We start from the raw sequence: 12,579 nt of genomic DNA, 5'->3' as shown, positions 1-12,579 counted from the left end.
ATCCGTAAGTGAGCAACTGGGGATAGACAGACACACACATATTTGCTCGATCGCACGCAGGAATTGACGACAATCCTCGTATGTTTCTATAGCATGTCACCCCCACACAGAGGAACAATTGGCCTTCACACATTGCCCTGTCCTGTCCGCTGACTTCACATGCGACCCTCTATTGGCGTCCTGATCCTTAGCAGCACTCTCCCAATCGAGCGCAGAAACCTAGCGCTACGCTAAGAGAGAAACTGAGCGCTAGTATCGATACAGCTGTATCAAACATGTAAAGCACCCAGGAAGGGCTTCAAACATAATTGTTTTGGTGACCAGGTAGTCACCGACGAACGTTATTGTGACACTATATTCCTTACCCATGTGCCTCTTTTCAAGGGTGCATTCAGCCCTGACTTCATTTTCAGTGATAACTTCGAGCTCACGCATCGAACAGCGTTGGTGGACTCTAGGAACGAGAAAATATTCGGCGACTAGAGTGGTCTACCCGTTCCTCAGACATAAGTCCCTCTGAGCACATGTTGGATGTGTTGTGGAGTGGTACCGCAGTACGTTCACATACACGAACGACCATCTAGCAGTTGTCAGTCTCACTGATGTGCCCCACCAAGACATCTCCATACCAGGCTTGTGGCTAGCATGGGAGCACGTTGCAGAGCATGCATTGCCGTCCGGATTGTCACATACCCTATGAAGGGCCACGTCCCGCCTTTTTCAGTGTCCAGGGGACCATCATAATTCATGCAGTTACTGTCGTTGAGTAAAAGTGTCATTTCTGTCCGTATCATTTCTCTTTTCCTTCTGTTACCCTCAGTATTACACTGTATATATGGCCCAAGACTCATAAAGGTATATAGTGACACACAGTGCGAAAGTTACTTTCAACTAAATTGGAATCCATTTGAGCCCCTCTGTGTGCCGGCTGGCGTGGCCGAGCGGTTCCAGGCGCTACAGTTGGGAACCGCGCGACCGCTACGGTCGCAGGTTCGAATCCTGCCTCGGGGATGGATGTGTGTGATGTCCTTAGGTTACTTAGATTTAAGTAGTTCTAAGTTCTAGGGGACTGATGACTTCAGCAGTTAAGTCCCATAGTGCTCAGAGCCATTTGAATTTTTGAGCTCCTCTGTGTGCAGCGACAGTTAAGAATTTCAGTATTAAGAAAAGGACAGAAATCGGACGTAAAACCTGTCTTTTATTGGAGCAGATGAAGATTTCGGCTATGTAATAATATAAGACAGATTTTACGACTGACTGCTGTCCTATTCTTAATACCGAAAGTTACTTTCCTCCTTAACTTTTGCTCACCATTTTATTTAATAGTACGGTGCTATACGGAATGGGATGGTCACGTAACGTCAGTGTTACGGCGGGCGAAAAGTAGACGTGGATTTGTTGGAAGAGTTCTGGGATTGCAAGACATATGTGAAGGAAATCACACACAAAACGCATGTACTGTCTCAGGGTTTGGTGTGGCAACAGCCTCTGAAAGAATTCAGAGATGCACTGCTGGGGTCGTAAGAGGTATGTATAGCACACAATAAAATGCAACAGAATTGCTCGAGGATCTTAAATGGGAGTTCTTGGAAGAAAAACAATGACGTTGTTGTGAACCCTTGTTGGGTGAATTTGGACAACTTGTGTTCGAAGAAGACTGTACGACCACTGTGCTGCCACCAACGAATATGTCGAATACCGATTACTGGAATAAAGTAGATAAATGCGTGTACAGAGCCATGTACTAATCCAGTCACATTAACGTGACCACCGCCTATGATAGATGTCAACACGGAATAACCACTCACAGACGGTAGGGGGCAGTACTAGCAGTTGAAGGTATATAAAGCGTGTCGTGGAGAGGAGGGAAACAATGCAGTCACTTGCAGTCACTGTCGTATTCTGGACACAGAGAGATTTACCTGACGTCCAAATTGGCATGATCATTGGCTTTCGGCCACGGGTGGCAGCATTTCCGAAACGGCTAAGTTTTTAAACTGTTCAAAAATGGTTCAAATGGCTCTGAGCACTATGGGACTTTACATCTATGGTCATCAGTCCCCTAGAACTTAGAACTACTTAAACCTAACTAACCTAAGGACATCACACAACACCCAGTCATCACGAGGCAGAGAAAATCCCTGACCCCGCCGAGAATCGAACCCGGGAACGCGGGCGTGGGAAGCGATAACGCTACCGCACGACCACGAGCTGCGGACTTTTAAATTGTTCGCATGCTCCCGTGGTTAAAGTATACCGTGCATGGCAAAATGGTGCTATCCCAAACCGGCGTCAAGGGAACTGCGGTGGACCACGAGCCATAGATACACGGGTGAACGACGGCTGCGGAGATGTGTACATGAGAATAGATGTCGAACCGATGAGGTACCGACCAACCATGTCGACCGAGGGGCTACCAACAGTGTTTCCTCAAAGAATGTTTAGCGTAGGTTGCTGCATACGTCCTCCGCACCAGGCTGGTTCACTCACCCATCCTTACTGCCGTTCATCGGCGAGGAAGGTTGGAATTTGCACGCCAGTACCGCAACTAGACATCCACTGTGTGGCGACAGAGGCCTTTTCAGATAAATTACATATCATGACCCATCGGACAGATGGCAGTCAATTTCTGTGGCGTGAAACGTCTGAAAGCAAACACCCTGCAATAATCGTCTGAAAGGTCGAGGCTGGACGAAGGAGTGTTATTTCTGAAGAATGTTTTTGTGCCATCACATGGATGATCTTATTATTCTGGAAGGCACAATGCATCAGCACAAGTATGCACCTATCCGTAGGGACCATTTCGACGCCTACATGCGACTTGTTTTACCTTGGCACCAAGGCGGCTACCATCAGAACGATGCAACGGGTGACGCAGCTCACAGTGTATATGGGTGACTGGAGGAGGACCAGGATGAATTTACCGAACCCCCCGGCCACCAAACTCCCCGGCTTAAACCAAATCGAGAATCTGGGGGACTACTTCCACAGAACAGAGCTATTCGTCCCACGGACCCTCAACTGAGAATTCTAGCGCAGCTGGCGACGACATTGGAGTCGGAATGACTCCATATCCTTGTGGGTGCCTTCCGTAAGTTCGCTGACTCTTTGCTGCACGTCTCACAGGGTTCCACGCTGCAAAAAGCGGTTACTCAGACTTGTTACAGGTGGACACATTACTGTGACTAGACAGTGCAGAAAGCAATTTTTCCTCTTTCAATACGTGAATAAAATGAAAAAGAAAATTGCTATCAGCTAAATATGAGGACTTGCATTCGCTTTCCAGATTTTTAAGTGGTGGGAAAATCTTGAAAGCCGCCACTTCTTCAGCTGAAATGAGAAGCTATGTATAAAAATATCCAAGAGATTACTTTTACTAGGCTGAGCCAGATGACAGATAATTTACTTAGTACAGAAAAGATTTTAGTCTCTGTTTCGACCAAAGTGCTTCAGTTAGACTCTGTTCTACGTTTTGTGGATTGTGACGGCGTGGTCGTACAGTAGGTGGCTTAGTTCCCCAGTCACCCGAGCCTTCACAGCTCCCTGCAGCTGGTGGTGTATTTTAGATTCTACGTTCACTGCTGAATCTATTAAGCTTTCAGGAAGGTATCTCTTCTTAAACGATACCATTTGCAACAGTGAACACTATGCTGCACACTTCACCATTACAAAGAACTAAACTAGAAAGATTCATATCTGATTAGAATATTACCGCATCTATCTACTACTGCTGTACTGAATCACTGTCTAAAATATAAACTCATAACTGGGTATTTGTATTTCATAACACTAATGCTGGAGTTATTAAAGATCTTAGAGAAACAGGTATTCTAAAACATTCACTTAAAGGCTTTCCCATATTCATAGCAAGTTAAATCATGTCCAGAAATGAGGTCTAAACGCGATAGTACAAGATAGAAAGGGTGTAGCATCTTACCAGCCTCGTCGATCAGAAAGTGAGATGCGATATAATGTAGAAATGGTAACTCTACCGTCGAGAGTGTTTTAGCTACGTATCCGCATTTTCCAGTAAGGTACTACCACAACGAATGCGGATTATGATCACACGGTCGAGGTTTCGCAGGAGTTTAGTATCACCTATTTAGCCAAATATGCCAGATTATACATCAACACTGACGTCCACCTACCCTCAGACGTCTTTGTGAAGTTCCGGAGTGTATGACTGGACACGTACATACTGGATCCTGCCTTCTACTTCACGGCTTATAGTATTTCATGTGGTACAATTCTAAGGAAGACGCATGTCACTATCGAACTTTTGACTGATGTTGACAAAAAATGGTTCAAATGGTTCTGAGCACTACGGGACTTAACATCTGAGGTCATCAGTCTCCTAGATTTAAACTACTTAAACCTAACTAACCTAAGGACATCACACACATCCATGCCCAATGCAGGATTCGAACCTGCGACCGTTGCAGCAGCACGGTTCCGGACTAAAGCACCTAGAACCGCTCGGCCACAGCGGCTGGTTGATGCTGACATGCTACTCTTCTTGCAACACAAGATTCGTGGGGGACTTTGCTAGTGTGTGCACAGGTACAGCAAGACGGATAACCCACGAACGACTGATGATTTAAGTTACAGCATTTACCTGGATGTAAACGACCTTCATGGGCATGCCGTGCAATAAAGTCTACCATAAGGAAATTTCCGATGGCTGTCTAAAATGGAGCTCGGTAGATTGACATAAGGTGAATGATATCTTCTAGAGGTAGAGCTGGAACATCCCACCCATTTGCCTGACGAAGACAGTGACTCGCCTCTGCGTCTGGAGCGCCTAGTCCCGCACAACGGTTCCATCCCGAGGTTGCCGACAACGATAGCGGACAAACATCACTATAATATTCACTACAGAAACCTCCAGCTGTGTCTCAGATTGGGGATGAAACTTGTTAGCATCACCTGCAGTATCTCCTTCACCCAGCGACACTGGAGGAGTCCGTTGATTTGAATACGAGGGCTCTCCCGACGTGCGATTTCGAAAAGACTTTTACAAATTAATGAATAATTCAGTGGAGAATTTTAGAAATTACCCGGAAGTGAAATTTGTTTACCTTTGGCATAGGCGTTATGACACAAAAGATTACATCGTCAGTCCAAATTTCAAATGGGCCAGCATATTCAATGAAGGGCAAGTCGCTGTGGAGATGAGTAATGTTTCATTGCATTTCACAAAACCTGTCTATATCGATATGTGAGTTCTCGACCTCTCCAAACTCCACATATACCGCTTTCACTATGACTCTGCTAAATCAAAATTCTCTGTTTCCAAGTTAGTTTATATAGATACAGAATGTTTCATCTACTGGGTGTGATCCAGATGAAGTAATTAGGTACAATCATTAAAAATTCGAGACATCCGATTATGCAGCCGATAATCCCTCTGAGGTGGCGCCTCAGAACAAAAAGGTTATCGGCCTGGTGAAAGACGAAGCGAATGGTTCACAGATTGTGGAGTTTGTGAGACTCAGGTCCAAGCTGTATGCCTACCGTGTGGATGCAGATGGCACCCACAGCCGGGTTAAAGGTGTGCATCGTGCGACCTCAAAGGCTGTAATGATCAGAGATTACAAGAGGTGTCTTCTCGAAAGCGTTAGCACTGCTCCACAAATTGTGCGCCAGGTAGTGTTTGTTTCACGGGGTCATGATGTCCATACCGCTATGCAACTGAAAGCAGGACTGTCCCATCATGACGGCATATAGATCATCTGTGGGAGCAGGATCCGAACCACCCTGCACTTACACTGTTACCTGGAGTGAATGAGTGTGTGGCTATGTGTAAGTAGTTAGTGTGCATGTGTGGAATAATTTGATAAGCCATTTGTCATATATTTGTGTGTGTGAGTGTACATTGCCTGCACACTATGTAGAAGATATTGTATATATTTCAGTGTGTGCAGTTTTTTCTTCACATGCTGCCGCTAGTCCCTGTTTCCCATGTACATAGATAAGAAACCAGTGATATAAATTGAATCGACCGTATATATTGTAAATAGAATGATTGAAAAAATGTAAATATTCTATAAAAATGTATACAGAAAAAAATGGAAAACATCGTATTTCCGTCTTGTACCTGCTTGCCATAAGTCCTCAGGAAAAAAAACTGAAAATTCTTATATATGAAAAAAGCTGTAAATTAACAAGAAATTGTAAAAAGTGTTTATAGTTAAAAATACGCTATGTGTTTAACAAAAAACTATTTCAAAGAAAAGAAGAAGCTGTTAACGAAAAAGACTGTAATTAAAGCGTAAGTTATATTCATAATATGATGGAATTTATAAACTCTTTCACTACAGAGAATAATAGAGCTTTATAGAGATAATTATTGATATTATTTCTAACAACCTTGCACCTCTCCCAATGAGGCTGAGACTTCGAATGAAGAGGCCCATGCAGTTATAAAAAATCATAAAGAGTTGGAGGAGGATGAAATTGGTGGGGGTTGCCACTGTTTTCAGTCAGGTGACACAATTGTGGTGATGATTCCCCTTCATAAATTCCCAGTTATTCCCAGGGGGAGAAGGAGTGACGGGAAGCAAGGAGCTCAAGTCTGTAACCAGACACCGGATATCCTTATCACTAATCTTGAGATAATACCGTCATCTGGTCTTGAACCGGCCCTATATTCCTACTTATAGATGACTGAGAAATTTTTCAGTTGGTAGGTACTACGTGTGGCTTTAATTCGACTGGCTACAAAGTAAAACTGATCTTGATTAACGGATATGTGTACATCATTCCGTATCACTACAACTATGTGGCAAAATCAATCTATCATAGTAGTTGGCGTGCCACTCAATCATCAATTCGTTTCAATTGGGGAAAGAGCTGGAGGACGCGTTGGCCTGGGAAACACTCAAACATCGTTTGAATCGAGGGAGGTCAGGAAACCAGAGGCAATATGCAGTCTTGCGTTATCTTCTTGACAGATAACGTCACAGATACTGTGAAGGTAACGGATCAGTAGTGTCACAAAATGTAGCTGCTTCATACGAAACAGTATCGCCTCGAACATCGAATGAGCTAGAATTGACTGTGTTAACTACTGACCATGTCTCTTTTAATTTACCGCGACCGGAAATTTTAAGTTAACTGAAGCCAGGTATACACTACTTCTCCTCAAATTAGCTTCACATTACACTCACGCAGGCAGGTAATAACCCAAAAACTGTAATATTACCAATGATCACCCATTACTCTAAACCCAACAGATTACCACTGATAAAATACTCTCCTAAACAAACTGCAGAATACATGTTATACTACTGCCTGCTAATGTACTGGCGGATAATGGGCACCTAGAATGCTTCATCGGCACAGCACAATTATTCATATGAGATCAAACACAAAATAATAAAACATGGAGATGAAGATAAGTCCTTACAAACTACATAAACAAAGAAACATTGGCAATTAAAATGGAATGGGAAGGAATGAAACTGCTTATGTTTTACTTCATTAGTAAGAATAGCAACTGTTTCCAATAAGGATTGTGTCAAAAATTATCAGGTTTCCAAAACTGCTGTGATTATGGAAAGAAAGGCTTTAGTGGATTAAACCAGATTTCAACTACTATAGAGAGGAAGTCCGAACAGCATTGCAAAATGACAATTTACTATCATGTAACATTAATGAATATTAAAAGTTACTGTTGTTTATGCATGTTGAGCTTTTACATCACTGATCAGAACAGTATAATTCGCAGTGTCTCTTAGGCAATGTTCCTTCCAAACAGTGTCCACTTAGCTGATGTTGCCGTCGAGTCGTCGACGTCCACGTCGTTAGTCCATGATCCTTGAGCATACAACCCAGTAATTGGTGTCATATTGCCGATCTACTTGAGTGTGGGCGCCTGTTGCAAATTTAACAGGAACGCTTGAAGTCTGTGGAATTACTTCTAATTTGCGTATCAGCATGCAACGACGAATGTAATACACGCTTCATTCCAATAACGCGTGACGTAACCCGACGTAATAATGTTTGTTACACAGCTCATCCACAGTTTTTTTTATTTATGTTTTAGTATTACTTCACGATGAGACACTTTTCACAGTACCTCCGTCCGCACTATGAAAATGTATAAAGTTAATTGTAGCATGAATCATTAGTCCGCGATTAATACCGAACCATAAGCGCCGTGCACAATATCTATCTACGGAATCACTTCAGTCACGAGTGATCAGCACACCATACATTCACAGGGGGAATTCTCTGTATTGTAAATAAAAGGAAAAGCCGTTAACGAAAAAAACTGTGAATAAACCGTAAGTTACTTTCATATCATTGTCATTATTTACAAAGCCTTTTACTACAGAGAATAATTGAGCGATATAGAGAAAATGTTTGATATTTTATATAACAACCCTTCAACTCTCCCCGTGAGACTCATGATTGTAGTAGCCCATGCACAGTTCAGCTAGTTATAAAAGGTGATAAGGATTTTGAGGTGGGGCACGGTGGTGGGATTTTGCATCATTTTTATCCCAAGTGACACAGTTGTCTTCGACAGTGAATGCGTTACCATATTTTCAGTTTGATTTCACAGTCCGTGGTGCTCACTGAACAGTCTGTGCAGTTTACAGTCGAAAACTATATCCTTAAGGCGTGCACACAAATTTCCGGTCTGTACATAGATGTTTTAAACTTAATAAGTCAGACTGCAGTACCGGCTGAAGAGTAAAGTGACACGTAAAGTTACTAGTTCCTTAATTGCCGCACACGTCGTAATCATGTATGTAGCACTGTTCAAACACTGACACTTTTCGTCGGCCACAAACACCATGTGTAGTAGCACACGCGTGCCACGACGTCACGTTCACTCTCTATGTTCTGTTCCCTCCAGCCTATTTGTTGGTGCCTTCTTCTGTCGAGCTATCGATATAGTGCAGCGTTCATACTTATCGCTCCACATACCACTTTGAAAGATTCTGATTGCATCGATTTACTGCTTTATATACACTGAAGAGCCAAATAAAGAGCTACAACTGCCTAATGTCGTGTAGGGCCACTGCGAACACGCAGAAGTGTCGCAATACGACGTGACATGGACTTGACTAATGTCTGAAGTAGTGCTGAAGGGGGCTGACCCCATGAATACTGCAGGACGTCCATAAATCCATAAGAGTACGAGAGGATGGAGATCTTTTCTGAACAGCCCTTGCAAAGCATCCCAGATATTCTCAATAATGTTTTGCCTGGGGAGTTTGGTGACCAACGGAAGAGTTTAAACTAAGAAGAGTGTTCGTAGAGCCACTCTGTGGCAACTCTGGACGTGTGGGGTGTCGTAAGGTCATTCTGGAATTGACCAGGTCCGGGGGAATGCACAATGGATACGAATGGATGCAGGTCATCAGACGGACGTTTCTGTCACCTGTGAAAGTCGTATCTAGACGTATCATGGGTTGCGTATCACTCCAACTGTACACGCCCCATGCTCTTACAGAGCCTCCACCAGCTTGATCTGTCCCCTGCTGACATGCAAGGTCCATGGACTCATGAGGTTGTCTCCATACGCCTACACGTCCATCCGCTCGATACAATTTGAAACGATACTCGTCCGATCAGGCAACGTGTTTCCAGTTATAAAGAGTCCAATGTCGGTGTTGACGGGCCGAGGCGTGGCGTAATGCCTTGTGTCGTGCAGTCATCAAGGTACAAGAGTGGGCCTTCAGATCCGAATGTAAATATGCATGATGTTTCGTTGAATGGTTCGCACGCTGATACTTGTTGATAGCCCAATATCGAAATCTGCAGCAATTTGCAGAAGGGTTGTACTTCTGTCACACTGAACGATTCTCTTCAGTCGTCGCTCATCCCGTTCTTGGAGGATCTTTTTTCTGACGCAGCGATATCGGATATTGATGTTTCTTCGGATTCCCGATATTCACTGTACGCTCGTGAAATGGGCTACGGAAAAATCCCCTCTTCATCCGTACCTCAGAGATGCTGCCGTCGTGCGCCGACTATAACACCACGTTCAAACTCAATTAAATCTTGATAACCTGTCATTGGAGTAACAGCAGCCGGTGTAACAACTGCGCTACACACTTGTTGTCTGATACTGTGAAGGATTTGCCGACCGCAGCGCCATGTTCTGCCTGTTTACGTATCTCTCCATTTGAAAACACATGCTTATACCATTACTGGGTACGTCGAAAATGAATTCAAATAAAGTGATAACAAATAAGAACACATACATCATTATAAATGAAAATACTCGTAGACATCACATTCACAGCAAACACATTATGTAAATAGGAATGTAATAATACAAGAAACAAATTTACGAAACTTATCCTGATATCTCATTTCAATGTGTCACCGAAATAGGACAGAAAAAAGTAACATAAAATTTAGATATCATGGTTGAAAAGTAGATAGCGACCAGTTACAAATTAACAGGAAAAGAAACAATGAAGACCGTAAATTGTCAATTACTTAAAAATGCTGACCGGTTCTGGCCTTTCTGCAGGCTATCTTTAGTTATACTGCGCTGTAAATATATGAAATAGCGCCAAAATCGTTTCACCCTTCTTCCTCATCGCTTTTTACTCTATTGTATTTCATGAATTTTCACATTTTTTATTGAAGACTGTGATGCGATAGTGAATTTCACAAAAAAAACTCTAATGTTAATTTTCTTATTGCTGTCAAGCAATGTGTTCATTTCATTTACCGTTGAATGTTTATTGTTGAATGGTGAAAGGATGCTGGATTTTTACCAAGCTCGGTGATCATAACTTCCGATTATCATTTAATATTATGAAAACTTCGGTTGTTAATCTTTATGTTTTTAGTTTTTATAAGTATTTTATACCTACTGTTTCAGTGTTTTAATTATCCTAGTGATATTATATAGGGACATAATGCTAAAGGAGAAGCTTATGACTGTCCCTTGCTTCAGTTAGCCACACTTTAGCAATGGCTTTATTGAAACTTGTGCAGTATATTGTAATACCATTACTATGTTGATCGACATTCTCACTTCGTTTATGAACATCCAACAAACGTCTTGGTGCTGGCGACAGCATATTAACACATCGGCGCCATTACAGCCTGCAACACATTACTGCCTCATCTTTGTTGGCGCATATCGACAACCACAAATCATCATCATAGCAACGTCGTCTTATGGTACATCTTTGACCATCAACAGCCATATTTGAGGACGTCTCTGCAGCATTCGTGAAAGTGCCAATCAATACCACCAGGTGGCAGTTGATTAACAGATGCCCTGTCACATTCTCTTTTGTATTTAAAATATTTTTTAGCTTATGTCATCATCATTAACGAATTTATACAGTTATCTGAAACGCTGTTACTTATATAATGCTTAATGAATACTTTCATGCTTTTTTTATATTTTATCCGCTCTTTTGAACGTATTTTCGTGGCTGACGTCATGCAGGTTAAGCGCGGTTTTTAATACGCGCCAGATATGCCATCAGCAGCAGTAAACGACCGTATCATTACGCAACTGTTCTCTGCAACGCCGGTTGCAGCCATCCGGGTAAATGCTATGCTACATTGTTTTAACTTCTGGTAGTTCTATTGTTTTGCACTACATATTATTGCCTGACTTCTCTATTTTGGCACAATTTTATATCTGTACAGTACCGTAGATCCGAAGATGGCCAGCGTAAAGGCTAAAACCGGTCATAATTTTTAAATAAACGATTATTAGCGATCGTGACTGTTTCACGTCTACATGGTTAGTCAGTATTTCACAATTAAGTGTTTAGCAGAGGGTTCATCGAACCATCTTCAAGCTGTTTCTCTACCGTTCCACTCTCGAACGGTGCGCGGGCATAACTAGCTTTTACATCATTTAATGGGTTTATTTTAGTACTACTGTGGATGGCTTCACACTTTACATTATTTAGGATCAATTTCCACTTTTCGAAGCATACAGATATCTTGTCTAAATCATTTTTCAACTTGTGTTAGCTATGATTTCTCTTACTTTATCGTGGTTATCATTTCTCCCTATGTAGTTGTGTGGCAACAAAATATTTTCGCGGTACGAGGAGAAAGCTGTGATTGAATTTCAGGAGAAGATCTTGCCGCAAGAGAAATACCTTTATTTTAATGATTGCCACCTCAATTCACGTATCGTATCTGTGGCACTCTCTCTCCTATTTCATAATAATACAAAACTGGCTGCTCTGCTTTGAACTATTTCAATGTTCTGCGTCACTCACCTTTGGTGCAAATTCCACACCGCACAGCAATACTCCAGAAGAGGGCGGACAAGCGTGGTGCAAGTAACCTCTTCAGTAGAGGAGGATGAGGAGATTTAGTGTTTAACGTCCCGTCGACAACGAGGTCATTAGAGACGGAGCGCAAGCTCGGGTGAGGGAAGGATGGGGAAGGAAATCGGCCGTGCCCTTTCAAAGGAACCATCCCGGCATTTGCCTGGAGTGATTTAGGGAAATCACGGAAAACCTAAATCAGGATGGCCGGAGACGGGATTGAACCGTCGTCCTCCCGAATGCGAGTCCAGTGTGCTCTTCAGTAGACCTGTTGCGTCTTCTGTTTACTTTCCTCGTTCCAATT

Source organism: Schistocerca cancellata, chromosome 1 (genome assembly GCF_023864275.1).
Source record: "Schistocerca cancellata isolate TAMUIC-IGC-003103 chromosome 1, iqSchCanc2.1, whole genome shotgun sequence".
Classification (NCBI taxonomy): Eukaryota; Metazoa; Arthropoda; class Insecta; order Orthoptera; family Acrididae; genus Schistocerca; species Schistocerca cancellata.
The sequence above is the reverse complement of the archived record's forward strand: the minus strand, read 5'-3'. Positions refer to the sequence as shown.